Genomic DNA, 19,633 nt, shown 5'->3' with positions numbered 1-19,633 from the left:
ACATCAGATAGGACCTTGGCTGATTCCCTGTTACCCTCACACAGGATCCTAAGACTTGAGAATAAAGTTCAGACCGGAGCCCCATGCTGATGCTCTCACTGGTGATTTTCCTTGGGGTGGAAATGGTAACTCTTATCACATGAGGAAGAAAGCAAAGCAAGATCTTGACAAGATGATGTGTGACAAGGTTCTGAAAGGGTTGGGTTCATGCTGGAGAAACACAGCAGGGTGAAGCTTGACTTCCAAATCTGACTGTGAGATGAAGTACAGAAGGATCCTCAAGGATTATATTTTAAATGAAACCTCACTTCTGTTACTTAGCTATGTTGTTATTGTCTAGTTGCTGTGTAGCCTACCAGGCTCCTCTCTTCATGGGATTTTCCAGGCAAAAATACTGGAGTGGGTTGCCGTTTCCTTTTCCAGGGGATCTTCCTGACCCAGGGATTGAACCCATGTCTGCTGCATTAGCAGGTAGATTCTCCACCACTGAGCCACCAGGGAAGCACCTACCTAGCTATACTAGCCATGAATTGCTTATTCCAAAATGCTGCAAATTATGATTGATGAGGGTACTGGCTAAGAAAAACAGTTTGTTCCTGTTTTTCTCCTTAGAATACAAGGTTGTACTTACCAAATCTATTCACTTATTGATCTAACAATATTATTCAGCTCCTACTATCTTAGGCGCTAAAATATATTATGATGGCTCAAGGAGTTGAGAACTTATGAAAGAGTACTAGAGAGTCCATAGTGGGAGCATCTCTTACTTGACTTCTTAAAAGAGGGGAGACCTAGAGGATTCTACTTTATTTTCCCCTAAAATGACTTAACAACTGTGGTGATATGATGCAATATAAGAATGGAGTATAACAGTTTAAAAAAAATTAGGAAGAATGACAAAGAGTATTTTAGGATCTGCTTGTGAGTGTTTTTAAGTGTCAGAAATATATAGTACTAAATACTCATGTGGCACTTTTTACTTTGATTGACTCATTTCATCCTTATAGTCATCAACTTAGGAGACTGGCACTATTATTAGCCCCATTTTACAGTTGAAGAAACTGAGACATAGGAGTTTGAGGAGACTGTCATTATCACCCATCTAAGAAATGGAAGCACCAGGGCTTCACCCAAGGTAGACTGGCTTCAGAGTCCATGCTATACCAGATGGTGAATTGACCAAGCCCTAAGGAACAGTACTTGTGAGAAAGTTCCATCATCCCCAAGCGGAAAAGGAACGCTCATCTTTTGACCCCTCATACATGTGAATCCCACTGCATGAGACGTCTTGCTGTCTTTGCCTGGCATTATCTTTAAGATACATCCCAGTAGGTGACAAGAAGCCTCCTTTGTCTCCTCCAGTCTGGATTAAGTGTCCTTCTCCTAATGTTATTGCTTCTTATGCCTGTGCCATTCACCTTCAACTCACCTTCTGTAGTTTATTTGGGTGTGTTGCTTCCTCTGGATATGAACATCTTAAGGGTAAGATTTGTCTTTATGCTAGCTACCTAGAAGTTTCCTCATAAAGACCAGTTGTGAGGATTATATGAGATGGTACATTTAAAGGTACAAGAAAGTGAAATTATTAGTTACTCAGTTGTGTCTGACTCTTTGTGACCCCATGGACTATAGCCTGTCAATCTCCTCTGTCTATGGAATTTTCCAGACAAGAATACTGGAGTGGGTTGCCATTCCCATCTGCAGGGATCTTCCTGATGCAGGGATCGAACCCAGGTCTCCTGTATTGCAGGCAGATTCTTTATGTCTGAACCACCATGGAAGAAGTGATTGGTATTTACAAAGATTTCTTATTATTATCTCTCCAACTTGATTCTCTAACACTCTGTTTCATCTAAGAAGCTTCTTTCCAACTGGTCTCTCAGTCTGGGAGCCCTAAGAGCTCTGGTCTACACTCAGGTCTTTCGCATGGTTGCCTGCCTGCCGGGAGTGCCCCCGACACCCCTCTTTCCATAGTTGTGTCTTCACCTCTCTCAGCCTCCAGCTAGACCATGTCTGACTTCTTATACTATAGACTCCACCTTATCCTCTTCCAGTGAAACCACATTTGTTTCTTGAATTTTGTATCAGAATGAGCTGTTGTATTAATTTGCATTTTCTTTTTGCTGCTATAGAAGAAGCAAAATGATAAGATCTAGTGTGGTTTTGTTTCTTTGTTTGTTTTTTAATTTTTCTCTCCAGGTTTTTTGCCTAATTTCAAAGAGGATATTATGCTAGGTACCACAGAGGGGAGAGAAGAGAGGCTTATGCCTGGGAAGCTGGGGACTGGAGGATGGAAGAAAACATTTCCAAGCTTGGGAAAAAAACAGAGTATGAGTCCTTCAGCAAGGGTCAGCTCCAGATTGCTGGCAGTATTTCAGGAAAGGTTCAGAGTTCTACTGTATCTCTGGAAATGCTGATACCTTGGAACAGGACTTGTTGCCTCAGCTAAGAGTTCAGGGTTCAGATGTGGTATAGGGGCAGCCTGCCCATCCAGGACCATGTTGGCTCAGTGACCACAGTGACCTCAGCGAACCAGTCCCAGCCATGCCAACCCCAAATGAAGATTCCTCCCCATATTCCAGACCACTGAAAAGCTTCCCTGGGGATTTCTTTGCAACCCTAAGGAAGAGAAAGGGGTGGCCCCTCAAAATCGCTGTGATTGAATTTTTTGCCAGTCTGATAGATTGGGAATTCAAAAGTAGGTTTAATTTTATTTGAAGAAAACAAATTAATCTGACATTGCAGGTTCACCTGATTATAATTCAGACCTGCTATAATAGTTTTTATCATTATTTGCAACTAACATGATATGTATTAGTTTTTTTCTTCACTTGTTTATGGTTTGTCTTACAAGTCTGTGTGTTCCATGAGGGCAAGAAAGGGTTCAAGTAATTTTCTCAAATAAGTATTGAAATAATGAGTTTTACATACAACATGGTAGCTGTTCACTTAACTCATCAGTGAAGTACACTTGCTAGACTAGAGTGTGAGGTGTTCTTTCTCTGATGCATCAGGAAAAAACAATATTCAGAAGAAGAACAATAAGCTTCCTCTAGTTTTTATTCCTACGTACTAAGAAAAATGCCTACCCAATGACCTCTTCCAAAACATTCCTTAGGGCCTAAAATGTAACAGTCATTGTGGTTTGTGGTCTGTTGTAAATGAACAAAGGAATAGTGGGGAGGTTGGAAGGATAAAGAAGACATGGGCCAGGAATGAAAGAGCAAAAGGGAGAGGGTGAAAGGGCAAACTAGGGGAAGGATGCTCAACTGAAGCCTGGGAAATTCCTGAGGAATTGCCCAAGAATATTCTAGAAGAACAAAGTGAGTGAATTTAGGGAATAAGCTCCACAAAGAGTATACTCAAGAGTACAGGAGCCTTATAGAGGCTGAGTCCTTGTCCATCTGTACCCAGGAGACAATGGCCCATCATCTACCCTAAGACCTATGCCAGCCAGTTCCCTGGCTGATGCTGTTACACCAGCACCTCACCATAGCCTGGCCAGTGGGAGCCATGCCCACCATTGCCAGAGGCTTGTCTGGGCCTCTGTCCCACTCTCCTGTGTGTGCATCCCCTTGAAGACCAGTTGAAGATGTTGAGAGACCCCTCAAAATAACAAGATTTTGATGTATCCCTTTAATGTAATTCTAATCAAAATATTTTAATGACTCAAACTTATACATGTGCTGAATCAGAAGATCAGATGTTTTGACTGCAAAATTCTAGATAATTGAATTGAAGTTGAACTACCTCTGCCACATGGCCTTCCTTTGCTCATGCCTTTAGTAGTTCCGTAGTCTTCTTACTAGATATTCTGATCACCTAAATACAAATTATACACCAGGGCACCTAGGAGTCTAAAGGAGAGAACCTGAAAATCAAGTGGGTAGTGAGTGAAGAAGAGCCATACCTATATTTTTGGGGTCCCTGATCTGAACACTTCTTAGATTCTTGAGCTATAATAGCCCTGGTGGTTCCACAAGTAATTACAAAGAGGAGTAGGCAGTATATTGAAGCACATAATGGAGTGACTGATATCTTGGTTGGGCTTAGGGAAGACTTCCCAGAAGAGGCAACATTTTAGCTCAAGCAGGAAAGATGAAGAGGAAGTGGTCAGAAATAGCATGGGAATGTGGATGGAATCTTGTTTAGGAGATGTCCTACATGGGTGTGAGGTCTTATTTCATGTCATTATACACTTTCCCGTGTGTGTATGTGCTCAGTCATGTCCACCTCTTTGTGACCCCATGAACTGTAGTCCATGGAATTTTCCAGGCAAGAATACTGGAGTGGGCTGCCATTTCCTTCTCCAGGGGATCATCCTGACCCAGGGATCAAACCAGCATCTCTTGCCTATCTTGCAATGGCAGGCAGATTCTTTAACAATGTGTCACCTGGGAAACCCACCTAACTTCACCTTAATATATACTGTAGTCTACATGAAGAATTGATTGTATAAAGATGCAGAAAAAGGATTTCCACTCTCAACAATAAATTGTTCACAGGATCAGGACTTTACAGCGCTCAAAACAGAAAATTAGGGGATATAGGTGCCTATCTGGATTGTTTGTGTTTATTTCTCCTGGATTTGTCAATTCGGTTTCAGTATCACCTGCTCAGATGTTCTGTTCTTTACAAATTATTACAATGTTGCGACATTCGAGTTCTGAAGTTCTACCATGAGTACACTGAGTTATGAGCTGTATCTCTAACACTGAGATGCCTCTGTGCAGTGTGGCCTTAAAACTAGCTGTTATCCTTGGATGCTCTGCATTCGGCCACAACAGAGCCCTGACGAGAGGCTGTTGGTGGAGGACCATAATTTCAACTCCAAGTAAAAATGACTTCAGGAGCAAGGCTTTCCATCCATTAGTAGTTAGTAGTGGGTTAGTAGTTTGATGAATAAAAACAGGGAAAAATATTTTGCTGTTGATTAAAATGTCTGAAAACGTGCATTTTATTTTTGATGACAATCCTAAACACTGGTCACAGAAGCTAGATCTATTTCTGCAAGAAGCAAGTAAAAAAGCACAAGTCATCCATCTCTGATTTCATTGTAATGAACCTGCAACTCTCTCCCTTGCCCCAAAGAAAGCTTTAAGTAGGACCTAGGGCAGCACTGGTTGCGTGAGGAAAATTACATTTTCCCCCTGAGTTAGCAGTAAAAGTAAGGACAAGAATCCAAGAATTGTCAGACAAAGGCTACCCCTCATTGGCTCCCCTTTTTTGTTATTTTGATGGTGGTAAGATGGGAATCAGAACAAAATGGAGATGTGTGGAGGGGAAGGGCATTTTTCAAAATTTACAGATTACTAGTTAAGCTGAAATGATCTTTTGGCACTCTCTGAAGTGGGCCGTTGTAAGAGAAAAAAAATCATTTGTTTTGCTTCCCAGTTTGGCATTGCAAATGAATATCCCTTTAGGAAAGTTGTACATGGAGGGAGACTCACAGAATCCATTGCTCTATTCATTCAGTGTGACAGGAATGAAAATGATTCTCCAGAAAACAAGGCAGTAGGAGTTGGATTGTATTTCTTGTTGCTTTTAACCTAAATTTTTTCCAATGACAGGATGATGGTGTCTGTTAACAAATACTTATTAAGTCCTCATTGTATCTTGTGCTTAAAGTAACTGGACAGGAATGGAAAGGAAGGATATTGGAATAAAGACGTAGATCTAATAAGACTCCATATGGTATCAACCCATCAGTGCTTTACTCGTACTAGAGAGCACCTGTCAATGTTTTTTTTTTTTTTATTCCCCCAAGATCTGGCTTTTACAATCAGGTAGAATTTACTCTAAAAGGAAAGGCCAGAAAGACCAAAAAAAAAAAGTACCAGAGGAATGTAAAAATAAGATGTATATACCTGGATGTTTCTAAACAGTCCATAGAAACCATTATCATGTATGGATTATGACAGAAATCTGGACCTCCCAGTACTGGTTAAGGAGTTCACCTTTTGATTCTTCAGATACTTTGGCAAGGCTTTCAATTATAAATAAACATGCATAAACAACTACCCATGATGAGAACACCAAGGAATATATAACTGATTAATTACTGATTTTGCAGTTAATAATTTGGCATCATAATTTTTATTGGATAATAAAATTATAGGCAATGTTAAGTTCAGGCCTGCTGGTAAGTTGTTATATCTTTAAAATTAGTATGGAAAAGGAAGGCACAGAACTATTAAGTAGAACTATGGAAAACCATTTCCAAAAGATATTATTAACCATTAGCAAACATTCTGGTTTCAGAGAACAGAATCAGCTTATGACTGCTGTCCCAACATAAATATTAATGGATTCTCCTTTAACAGTCAACAGTATACCACTTTGAATAAAAAATTATATCTAATAATGGGTCATCATGACTACTGTAGAAGATGAATATTAGGAGAGATGAATAATTTTGCATTCCACCTGGGTTGCATTTATTGAGCAACCATTGTAGACTCATCAATGATGATGATGATAGTGATGATAATAAGAAGAGCAGTCATTTTAGCAGCTAATATTTATTTTGTGATTACTATGTTCTGGGTAATACACTAGACACTTTACATAATTAACTCATTTAATTTTTACAACAACCTTACAAATACTCTTACTGCCTCTATATAGATATTTTTTAAAAAAGAAATAGAAGCACAGAGTGATAAATAACTTACCCAAGGTCACATAGATAGTATGTGTTGAACCAGAATGTTCAACAGAAACATTTTGATTCCAGAGCCTATTTTCCTAACCATTCCTGTTATTAAGAAGCTTCCCAATGCAATAGTTATGTTAGGAAGTATTATACAAGCATATGAAATAGGTAACAGGATAATTAATGAGATCAAATGAATAGTGTTGTCTATTTTCCAATGATTTTTCCATCTGTGGAACTCAGAGTTACTGCAAGAAGTTTTAAAAAGTTATATAAAATATAATATATTGTCTATAAACTAGGTAATATGTTCATATATATTTCTGCTATATTTTTGAGATTCATAAGCTGTATCTTAAAAGCCGTACAGAATTCAAAGTAGTTTCTTTTCTCAATCCAAAGAGATATTTCTTAAAAACCCACTAATTTCAAGTTTCTGTGTGGCCAGAAGCAAGGAGGATACTAGAAAATCAATAAACCTGGAAAAATGGGTTTGTTGAACAGCCTCAAAGGCCCAGGTGAGGTTGGTGAGAGCTGAACAAATGTATATATTATTCTATTTGGGGGCCTAATCCTGTCCAGCTGATATATGGTTTTACAGGAGCACCAGGCTTGGAATGCAGAACATCAAGAGTAGACTATGTGAAAGGCTGGTGAGAACAGCACTGGAGGATTCAGCCATGGAATAATGTGTCTTCCAAACTGAACCAATGGAATCAATAAAGAGGAAAAGATAGAAGAATAAGATGTTTGAAAGGTAAAAGTAGAGAGTACCAATTTAAGAAAAAATAGATTAAGTTAAAGGCAACTTAAGTTGGAGAAATATCAAATTCAAGATGCTGGGTACTATGAACTGAATGTTTGTGCCCCCCTACACAAATTCATATGTTGAAACCCCAACCTATAACATGATGGCATTTGAAGATGGGGCATTTGAGAGGTCATGAGGGTGGACCCCTCATAAATAGAGTTAGTGCCCTTATTGTAAGAGACATGACAGAGATGATCCTTCTCTCCACCATGTAAGAATGCAACAAGAAGGACAACTAGGAACCCCACCATATTGGCACCCTGATCTCAGACTTCCCAGGCTTCAGAACTCTGAGATATAAATGACTATTATTTTAAGCCACCCAGTCTATGGTATTTTGTTACAGTAGCTCAAGCTTCTTAGATTTAGTGTTTAGCTCAGGGTGTCAAATGGCTAATGTGGCATGGAGATAAATAACTGCATCTGTGTAGAAGAAGCAAAAATGATTACTTCAGAGATGTATTGGGGGTATTAAGTGAAGTTCTGCATGTAAATGGGCTTCCCTGGTGGCTCAGATGATAAAGAATCTACCTATACTAAGGGTTTTAGTAGTAGTGTTAGTTGCTTAGCCGTGTCTGACTCTTTGCAACCCCACTGACTATAGCCTGCCAGGCTCCTCCGTCCATGGGATTCTCTAGGCAAGAATACTGGAGTGGAGTGCCATTCCCTTCTCCAGAGGATCTTCCTGACCCAGGGATCGAAGCTGGGTCTCCTGCGTTGCAGGCAGATTCTTTACCGTTTGAGCTACAGGGAAGACCCTCTAAGGGTATTAGCACACGGTAGATGCTTATTGAGTGGTTGTTCAATAAATGCTACTGAGGAATGTGACACGTTGATATTAGGGTGTTAAATCATCATGGAATTTGGAGATGCAAAACTAAGTTTGAAGATAAAAAAGAAAAACATAAATGAGTAGTTGAGGACATTTAGAAGACAAAAGTGAGTCTAGCAGAACAAGCAGGAAATAGTAGATGGTGGTAGTCATAGTGACTGGGAAAGGAGAATTCAAATGTTGCTTGAAAAGGAGAATAAAGTTCTCCAAAGCACTCACAAAATCCTTGGGAGGTTTGCTTCCTTCTTTTCTGCTCCTGCTGCAATTCACTTTTCCAGAACTGCTTTAGGTAATACATTCATCCTTTTAAAGCCAAATTTTATGCCTGTTGAATCATATATACTAAAAGGTAAATGCTGGTAGTATTTATAATAAGTTCAAAGAATAAATAAATGAAGACATTTTTGTGCATTTGTATTCCATTGTGCATTTATATTCCTCATTGTTTTGTGGATGTTTTGTGATCATTCTCCACTCTGTTTGCCATGAGACATGGTGAATGTTCTTAATTGTCATCGTCAGAATGATGAAAGAGTTTCATATCACAGGTGTTGACAGCAGACAAATCTGTGGTTTCAGAAAAGGAAGTTCCAGTCTGAAGACAAATGAATGTTTACAAAAGCAGAATAGATATTTCAAGGGTATTTATGTAGGGGGAACAGTGCATGTCATTTCTGCAGGCCAGATTTAGGACATATGATATGAGAAATGTTTTCCATTTTGATTTCAACAAGAGCATTAATTGTTCTCTTGCCTTGTGTCTGGTGCAACAGCACAACCCTTCTTCCCTTAATTAGATTTCAGAGGGTTCAGAAAGGGCCCACGCCTGATCTGAATTGTTTCCCTTGGTGACATTATTGAATTTTATGTCAGCAGCCTGGAGGCAAAACCCATCAACCAATCAGCAAGTTGATACAGCATCCCTACTATGCAGTTGGCTTTGTTTTAGGTGCTCTCCAAGCGCCCACAATTGAATTGAAAATGCAAAACCTACACATACGAAATAATAAGGGAGCAACAAAGGCCAAACTGGGTGGAGCTGACTCTCAGTGCAATAGAAACTCACAGCAAGGAGAGATCAGTGTGGGCGAAATAGCCAAAGGTTTTCAAATTATTATTATCAATGACTATCATTATAGCAACAATGGCCAGCTTTTATTGAGCATTAAGTGCTCACTCTATGCCAGGTACTCTGTGTGCCATCTCTGATTTAATCCTCACAACAGCCCTTTTAATTATTCCCACTTAAAGGAGAAAACGACATACTCTTATTATTCACATTTTACATATGCGGATACTGAATTCAACCATGCTCACAGAGTTAACAATGCCAGAATTCATATTAGACTGCAAATTTGTCTGACCCCAAGTGAGGATACATATTAGCACAATATGTATTGCCATTCTTTGTAGAAGGAGGAAGTCCATGAAGTCAGTCTTAAAAAAAAATATATGTAGATTCCAAAAGGCAGAGAAGAATGAGGGAGGGCATTTCAACAGGAGGAATAGCATACACACCTATCTAAACACAAGAAGGAGCATGAGGTCTGTAAGGAACAGTGAAAAACAGCATGTCTAGAGCAGAAAGTTGGTGGCATAAAGGATTGTGAAGGCTGAATGGATCTGCTTTGCATAGCGCTGTGCTGGGAATCTGCACAAATCAATGTGTGGAGATTGAAGTTGAGTCAGAAGACAGACTGTACTATTAAGAAACTAGAATTATATTAGATAGCAAAAACTTTACATCAAATTACATGACCTAGAGGCTCAGGTCCACAAGAATAAGAGTAACAGAACAAGAATAGATAGAGTAGGTCATACCTTCATTCACGCTCTCCCTTCATTCACCCACAGGGTTGTACCCACAACATTCAAAATGTTACACAAGGCACTGTGGAAATTAAGGAGATGATAAAGGCAGGCTTTCTTCTCTGAAGCAGTTTGCAGTCTAAACAGGGGTGTCTTGAGCTGGAGTTGTTAAAGTGCATAGGAATCAGGAGAAAATGGAATAGGAGAAGGTTTTTTTTTAATAGAAATATTTATTTGGCTGCATTGGGTCTTAGTTGTGATACACAGGATCCTGGTTGGGGAGTGTGGGATCTTCTGTTCTGGCTCAAGGGCTCTTTATTGCAGTACTTGGGCTTAATTGCCTGGTTTCATTTGGGATCTTAATACTTTCCTGACCAAGGATTCAGCCTGTGTCCCCTGAATTGGAAGACAGATTCTTAACCACTGAACCACCAGGGAAGTCCCTGGTGGGGAAAGAACTTTGAAGGAAGACTAACACATTCTGAGTGGACTGACGGCTCAGTCAGAGGCATAATTTATTCATTAATTGATTTAATAACTATTTTCTGAGCACACACCTCATACTACATGTTAGGGAAAATATAGAGTTCTCGTTAAACTTCAGTTCAGTTCAGTCGCTCAGTTGTGTCCAACTCTTTGCGACCCCATGGACTGCAGCACGTCAGGCCACCCTGTCCATCACCAACTCCCGGAGTTTACCCAAACTCATGGCCATTGAGTTGGTGATGCCATCCAACCATCTCATCCTCTGTCATCCCCTTCTCCTCCCGCCTTCAATCTTTCCCGGCATCAGGGTCTTTTCAAATGAGTCAGCTCTTCGCATCAGGTGGCCAAAGTATTGGAGTTTCAGCTTCAACACCAGTCCTTCCAGTGAACACTCAGGGCTGATCTTTAGGATGGACTGGTAGAATCTCCTAACCCTAATTGCTAAACTTAGATATGGATAAAGGATAGACTTTAATAAGATGACCTCACAGACAAGTGTAAGTTCAGGGCATGTTTCCCTGAGGAAATGAATTGAGACTGAGGTTCTCTTGGGAAGTAGCCCCCTCCTCAGGAGCTTACAAAAATCATCTCGTTAACATAACAAAGGATATTTGTCACTGTTCTCAATTAGGAAAGCCCAAGGATTTTAGGAACTCTGTGCGAGAAACTGGAACGGAGACCAAATATATATTTCTTATTAAAAATCAGAGCATCCCAGGACTTTTTACTCACTGCTACAGGACACCATAGTAACTCCGTGCCTCCGTGACACTCTTCACCTCTGCACCACAGGTTATACAGCTGTGAATATCAGCTGTGAGCACCAGCCAAACTCGGAAACAATTATATTGGCAAACAGAGGAGGAATTTCATGGGGCAAAAGCCCTGAGACTTGGCTCCAGAGTCTGGAAACTGCAGGCAGTGCAGGAGAAAAATCCTCCTTCTCCTCCTGGAAGTGAGGAGCTATGCAAGGATGAGTGACTAGTGAGGACCAAGACCAGATCAGAGGTAAAGGGAGAATGAATGAATAGAAATGCAGAAAAAGAGCAAATATTACTCTCTTTAGGACTTCAGAGATAAAAGTGTTGGGTGCAATAGAATGTTGATTTTAAAAATTAGCTTAGGATTTGAGAGATGCACGAGTGAATTAAACACGTTTATAACTAGATAAGGAAAAGGCGGGAAAAAAGGGGACTGATCCCTGTGACCAAGACCAGTGGTGAAAGCATTTTCTCTAGAAAGAACAAATGTGTCTCCCGCTAGCATCAAAGGGGAGGAGTGTAGATGAAGATAAACATTTTTGAAGTGAAGAATCAGGAATCTTTATCTTCTAGATGTATTTCTACTATTGATTTCCCAAAACTATGCTTTATGGACACTGTGCTTTGCTATATATCACTCTGCTAAGAACAATAAACAAATCATCTTTAAAGAGATTGTACAATGAAATACAAACAAACACCAAAATGGACTTTTTTCTCATGTTGAGATATTGTTCCATAAAATATCCCTTCTTGCCTCTAAATATTCTCCTCCTTCAGCATATAAAGGCCTTCTATCCAAATAAATAAGTCATCTAAAGCTGTGTGCTCTCCTTCTTTCCTCCTTTTCAGAGATAACCATCTCACTGGCTCATCTTCCACCCACCCTTCAACCTACTGCAATTTGGTTTCCATGCCCACATCCCCAGGAAAGTGCTCTCATGTGAGGTCTGTCATGACCTCCATTCAAGGACACATTCAAGGACTAATCCAACTGTATCTCACTCTGCCCTTGACCCCATTCTCTCCCTATGCTTATTCTCCAGTCTCTCTGATGTTCTCAGAGACACCTCTGTCTCTTCCACATGTTCTTGTCCCATCTTCTCAACAAAAGCCAGTGTCCCCAGGAATCCAGTTGTAGCGGCAATCTGGAACATTCTGCATATATTATGAGCATAATCCAAATGAAGCAAGCTTGAAGAAGAGACTGAAATGGTCAGGAAATAAACGCTAATGAGGAGATGATGAAGAGAGAGTCGTGTTGGAATGATGACAGCCCTGAGACCTTTAAATGAAATAAAGTAAATTTAAACTGAATGGAAACTCAAGATAAAATGGTTAAATAGAGACATGGGAAAGCAGGCTAATTTGCAGGGTCCCTGTGCGACTGAACAAGACTGTGGACAAGGCCATAGATTCTCAGGTCTGCCCAGGTTGGATCAGAAGAGCTGATCAGGTTTCTTGGCACACTCAGGGTTTTGCCACAGTAGTCAGTAGGGGCCCCTGAACTCTCTCTGATAGTGACCTTTCTTGGATGATGAACTTTCAAGAATATGATGAAAGTTATGTTCTGTCTTCCTAGGGAAACTCATATATGTCCATAGACATGAATTCAAGAAGTTCACAGATCCTTACCCTCAATTATGGAAAGGGATTTCTCTAGTGATCCAGTGGCTAAGACTATGTGTTCCCAATGCAGGGAGCCCGGGTTTGAACCCTGGTCAGGGAACTAGATCCCACGTGCTGCAACTAAAAAAGAAGAAGTCCTATGTGCCATAACTAAGACCTGGTACAGTCAAATAAATAAATGCTTCCCTCATAGCTCAGTTGGTAAAGAATCTGCCTGCAATGATGGAGACCCCGGTTCAATTCCTGGGTTGGGAAGATCTGCTGGAGAAGGGATAAACTACACACTCCAGTATTCTTGGGCTTCTCTTGTGGGAAGACCTGGGTTCGATCCCTGGGTTGGGAGGATCCCCTGGAGAAGGGAAAGGCTACCCACTCCAGTATTCTGGCCTGGAGAATTCTAAGGGCTGTGTAGTCCATGGGATCACAAAGAGTCAGACATGACTGAGTGACTTTCACTACTCACTTAAAATTTAAAAATCAATCATGGAAAGTACCAAGCTTTGCAAACAAGTAAGAACACCCCACCCATTAACCTATTTGTTTGTACTTTGGCCAGAGCCTTCACTAAGTAAATCAGTATAGTTCTTAATAGTCAAGTTTTAAAAAAACTGAACTTGATTCTTTTTTATTTTTTCCAAATACTATCCTATTCAGCTACTCTACACTTATTGCTAAAAAGAAAGCACAATGATTGTTCTACAGGCATATGTTTGCCTTTTTTGTCTGAAATTTGTACATGTGACAGCATCAATTCACAGTATTTCATCCAGTTTCTCTCTTGCAACCAAATACATTTGGAAAGCTCTCAATGTGACTGAAATACTATTATATTATCCAAGAGGGGAAAAACACATCTTGAATTTTGTCAACAGCAGGTTACTATAGATTTTTCTCATTTATCAGAGAATGCCTTGGTGCAATACTTAGAAGTCATTGTCTTTATTAAAACGTTCCCTTAACACTCATATCTTCTGTAAAAGTGGTCTGATAATGATGTGAGCTTACTTCTATTCCTATGGTATATATTCACCTAACCCATTCAAAGATATTTTTTGAGTACTCAGTAAAATACTCAGTTCTATGCTAGATCTAGAGAATTGGTATGATGAATAAGACAAAGTCTTAGTTAAAAGTCTTATTAAAAGTTCAAAGGCCTGAGTCATTTGGCATAGATAGACATGTCAATAGATTAAAGATATGGTATAATAATCAGTGGTCCTCAACCCTGACTTCATAATAGGATACCCAGAGAGACCTCTCCAGAAATGATGATTTTGGTCTCTGACCAAGAGATACTGGTTTAATTGTTCTGAGATAGTGCCTGGACAACAGCATTTTTTAAATAGCACCTAGGTAAATGTAATAGCATCTGTGATGAGGAAAATATAAAGTACTGTGGAAACATTTAGGGATTATATAGGATCTCAACTGTATGTCTGAACTGATTCACTTGGTGAAAAAGGAATATCTAATTGAAATAAGGAGAAGGCTATCTCAAACAGATACATCAGTATCTGCAAAGACATGAAAGTGGGAGGGTACAGGATGGGTTTATTTATTCCTTCACTCACCAAATACTTACTGAGCACCTTTCTTAGAGCAGATGCTATCCAAAGGCCCCAAGAGCTAGGTCATAGTAACCAGACAAATCACCCCAACTCTTGTGAAAAATATGGTATGATGGAATCGACTCGGTGGACAAGAGTCTGAGCAAATTCCAGGAGATGGTGAAGGACAGGGAAGCCTGGTGTGCTGCAGTCCATGGGGTCCCAAAGAGTTGGACACAATTTAGTGACTAAACAACAATAAACAGTGATAGAAATATTAACATCATACTATTAATTGTAGAAATGATTGTCAAATTACAATTCTGAGAAATGCTGTAAAGTAGGAACTATGAGGGTAGGCCCCACTCACACTGGAGAAGCCAGGAAGGTTTACCTGAAGAATTGTTATTTAGGCTGAAATTTGAAGGATGAGCAAGATGTAGTCAGCAGAAGTAAGGATGCAATGCAAAACAATCTGCTGGCAGAATAGCTGTGAAAAGCCCTGATATAAACTCAGGCTCATTGAGTGGTCAAACTCAATGAGTTAGGGGAGAGTGATTGGGGACTGTGAAGAAGGAGAACATTTCTTCCATGTGGCCAGACCACCCAGAACTTTGTGGATCATGCTGGCTCCTGAGTGCATCACATCCCTTCTGTTCCTGGACACCATCAGCAACCCACTGGTTTGTAACTCTTGGAGATTATCAAAACCTCTATACAAAGAATCTCAAGGTCCTGAAGAAGTCCTGTCTCTTCGTTAATGTCCAGAGATGCTAACTGACTTGTCCAAGTTTGAGTAATTTAAAATCAATCTGAAGAGCTAAGTTTAGAACCCAAGGCTGGTGACTCCAAACCTGAGCCCCCTTCCATCACATCACAGAAAATTTTTTATGAGATGTTGTGTTGTATGCAGCTAAGATTGTGCTGATATGTCTAGAATCACTTGTCTAAGTTTTATGACAGTACAAAGATGTCAGGAGCACTTGGTGGTTTGTTGTTTGTTTTTGTAAGAATAATAAAATCAAAAGATGGAAGGGCAGACTTTTCGGGCCACACAGCAGTAGCTAGGGAGAACTGTCTAGATGACATGAAACTATGAAGATAGATCTTTGTTTAGAGCCGGAGGGACGTTATTTACTCAGTAAACGCGTCCAAGAGGAAATGAACACCTACACTCTCTAGGATGAAATGTGGAGAAAAGAGAGGCTTCTCACCACCCACATTCTACTGATGTAAAGAAAAGAGCTCTGGTTTGTCAAACGGAAGTTCCAAGGGACCTGTGGGAGCTCAGAGAAAGCAGCCAACATATCCGGGAGTTCTTTGCCCTACTCAAAGCCCTCATGCTCCATGTACCCAGACAGGAAGAAAGCTGTGTCTGCTGAAGTTGCCTCCACACGCAGAGCATGCTAACTGGCCACCATTTTGCTGGTGGAACAACTTCCCTCCAGCGACACCCCCAAGGAATCTACAGAGTACCTGCCTAAGTGGAAAAGATTCATGGTAGAGAAGAGACATATAGCAAGTTATCCTTTTTGGCACTTTTCCTCCAGACTGGATAGACTAAAGCAGCTATCACCACAAAATGATTCAGAGAGAAATGTTCCCTATTGATAGGAACTTGGGACACAAACTATGTATTTAAATAAGCAAACCACTAACTAGTTAGAACTAAATGCCAGGAAATGTTACATCTGATGACTTGCTACAAATGTCAATTATTTCATGCATCTCTCAATCTGTATCCTGAATTTACAATAGTATAATACATACATATTTCAGAGAATAAAAACCAGATTGTTTTTAATTTGGGTAAGCCTTTCAATTGCTTGAATACATTCAAGGACTTTTATAAATTCATGATTATCTCATTAGGTCAGTATCATTAGGAAACAAAATATCCAAAAAAAAAGTGAATTTCTAGATCACTGAAAGCAAAAACTTGAAATGTCAAAATATATATTCCCCTATTTTCACCTTTACCATCCATTGTATATTTCTCCTTCTTTTTATCCTGTCCCTCAAGGCAGACTCCCCACGGATCTTTATTTCTCAGGTCCTTTATCCAATCTGTCTTCTGGTTTGATAGATTCCACCTCCTCAAAATTCACGTATCTAGTTTTGATTCCTATTTCCCCTTCCCACTTTTGGTGTCAGAGTTTACATATCCCCTGAATTATTGCAAAGTGTTTTGAACTCTTTACAGAGTTGTCTACTTCCAACTCAACATTAACTCTATTGCCAGATGAGGTGCCATCTTCCAATGACAACCCAGCACCTGCGGCCAGGCTTACTATGCTTGGTGAATTTCCAACATTATGGAATCCACCTTTCTAAGGTAGAAGTCCGAAATCAACCTTTCTGGTGCTTGGTAGCGAGGGCACAGGCGTGAGCCCTGGGCTTTGTGAATTAGGTTCACCTGTGCAATACTTGGATTCCAAAGAGGGTGATGGAGGAAGAGACTCTGTGTGAATTCCATTTCTCTAGTAGATGTTGTGGCCAAAAATCTGCAGCTTCCAGTGGCGGCAGCAACTCATGTGGTCATCTGCTGAGGAGCCAGTTTTGTGTGTGATGCAGAGTGTCATTCCTCAAAGTACTCTTGAGCCTAGTTCTTCAGCTCTCCAGGGGTCCTGTGCATCATACAGTATCCTGCCAGGACTCACTGCCCAGGTGCCCCAAGCCTGGCTGCACATAGGGATACAGGTCTGAGGGCCTTGCAGCAAACCACCCATGCGGGGCTTGTTGTATTTTCAATTTCTACAGTGATATTTTTACAGAATTCTAAAGCGAGCTCCCAAAGAGCTCCTTTGAGCATCTGCCAAGATTTCAGTCTGATATTATTTAAGTTGGATGATTCTACCATTGGGATTTCAGTCTGTTTTCTCCTTTTCATTCCCTGTTCCTTTTAAGCTGAGTGACATGGGCAGAGCAGTTTCCTCTCTGAACTGCTGATGGCACAGGGATTTCATAGATTCTCCTGTAGGGACTAGTTTCAAAGCACTGACCCTAGTTGATAATCACATTCACTGGCCATCTGAGTCTGTCTACCTCCCTGAAGTAGCTGCATCCTACTGATGCTGTGACAAATACCACTGAGAAAGGAACATTGTGTTCCAGGTCCTAGATCATCTGGGAGAAATGATCAGAATGGCATTCTTTGGACAAAGTCATTGTTGCAGAAGGTTTTTTTTGCTACAAAAAGTAGATTTTTCTGTTTGTGTTTTACATAACAATGGGATGCTATGTTACAGTGGAATGCAGAGGTAAGAAAAGCATTGTCTTAGGATGTCTATGGCTTAAGTTAGCTTTCATCCATGGCAGTTCAGTGGCTCATCTCTGATACCAGGATTTGAATTAGAAGATGCAAGTGTCCAACTTCAATTTGGTTTCTATAATATGAAGTTAAAGCACCTTAATGCTGCAATAATAAATGCATCTTTAAGTATGTCCTTCAAGCATAGCTCTTAGGAGATTCATTTCATATTCCAGAGATTACTTAGCTACAGTGTACAATAAACAGCGCCTCTCATGGGATACAAGGATGCTTTGACCCTCAATTAGATATGCCTTTGATTTTTTTTAAATTAATGGTGCAGATTTGTGCTGTAAGGCATCCTTGTTTTTTGTTGTTGTTTAGTCACTAAGTCATGTCCAACTCTTTGTGATCTCTTGGACTGTAGCCCTCTGTCCTTGGAATTGCCCAAGCAAGAATACTGGAGCGGGTTGCCATTTCCTTCTTCAGGGTATCTTCCCAACCCAGGGATCAAACTTGCGTCTCCTGTGTCTCCTTCACTGGCAGACGGGTCCTTTACCAATAAGCCCCAGGGAGGCTTGAGGCATCTGTGGTTCCTGTGATATGTAGCTGGCTAGGTTTAGACTGATCCTATGCTATGGGTTACAGGACAGAATTTTGATTGGAAGAATCACAAACAGGATCACATGCATGCCTTTAATTCTGTTAGCATATGGAGTCTGTTGCAAATATTTAAATATCAGGACATTTCACTTAAAAGAATATGTATCTGACTTATGTTTTTTTAAAGATCTAAAAAAATAATCAGAAAGCTTGAGATCCATCATGTCTCATGCCAGCTGGGTCTGAGGATGGCTGCCTCCTTCAGAGGACCACCTACTTTCACTTTTACCGAGGTCTCCAGCCTGCCTTTCCCTTTCATATCTGACTGTCTGGTGTTGGAAAGCATTTGGGTTTGCAATCCTTGCTTACAGGCTGTTTTATTTGTTATCCATGGAAGGACACTGGCTTTAATGAAATTACTTCCATCTAGTGGTCCTCTCTGATGGAAGAGGCACAGGTTTTCCAGTTATTTTCACCACAAACGCATTTTATACTCTTAATGGGATTAAGCCCTATAGCTTGTGAATCAGCAAGTCTATTAGGTTTGTAGAGAAGATCTGTCTCTATCAAAGACATTCGTGTAACTCAACTAATTTTTGACACTCAGAAAATAGAGTACTTCAAATGATTAAAATAATTAGTAAAATTCTTCATCTTAAGATTCTGTGGGCTCTCAGGATTTCTAAAGTCCTCTATACTGTGAGCTAATCTACCCATGTCAGCCTCTACTCCTTTTGCCATGTCATCCCTCCAAGTAGGACAGTTTCTTTGGGCCCTCTAAACATTCAGAATCTTTCTTTTTAGACTCAGTTTAATTCTCAGCTTCTGCCCTGACTAAGGGGACAACATGATGCAATTTGTCTGTGACAATCCCAGAGGAATTATTAACAGCATTTCTATCATTCTCAAAAGTGTCCATGTTTGAGTCCTACCCCCGGCAACCTCAGTCCATAGTGATACCTGTGTTTGTGATGATCATAACACAGAAGGGCCCATGTTCTAGAGTTTAGCAATTACAATTTTCTTATTACATAGTAGATTCTTTGAGTAGAAAGATTTCTTTTTATCAACATCAAATATATCAGGCAAGAATAAGAATACACAGAAAAGCTATACAAAAAAGATCATAATGACAAAGAAGATAACCACAATGGTGTGATCACTCACCTAGAGCCAGAAATCCTGGAGTGCAAAGTCAAGTGGGCCTTAGGAAGCATCACTATGAGCAAAGCTAGTGGAGGGATGGAATT

General features: G+C 40.1%; 1 protein-coding gene across 8 annotated transcripts in view; it reads left to right on the top strand.

The window, feature by feature from the left end:
- The window catches only part of IQUB (IQ motif and ubiquitin domain containing), a 280,882-nt gene that overhangs the window by 224,629 nt on the left and 36,620 nt on the right, over positions 1–19,633 (top strand). For 6 of the 8 annotated variants that reach the window (XR_014066708.1, XR_014066707.1, XR_014066713.1 and 3 more), the window contains one exon: positions 7,257–7,379. The exons of the other annotated variants lie outside the window; for them this stretch is intronic. The gene's annotated coding sequence lies outside the window, so the exon portion shown is untranslated. Of the gene's footprint in view, positions 1–7,256; positions 7,380–19,633 lie in introns of those variants that run through there. 8 annotated transcript variants of the gene reach the window in all.

This window comes from Giraffa tippelskirchi, chromosome 10 (assembly GCF_054371585.1).
Source record: "Giraffa tippelskirchi isolate mGirTip1 chromosome 10, T2T-mGirTip1v1.2.pri, whole genome shotgun sequence".
Lineage (NCBI taxonomy): Eukaryota > Metazoa > Chordata > Mammalia > Artiodactyla > Giraffidae > Giraffa > Giraffa tippelskirchi.
The sequence above is the reverse complement of the archived record's forward strand: the minus strand, read 5'-3'. Positions and strand labels throughout refer to the sequence as shown.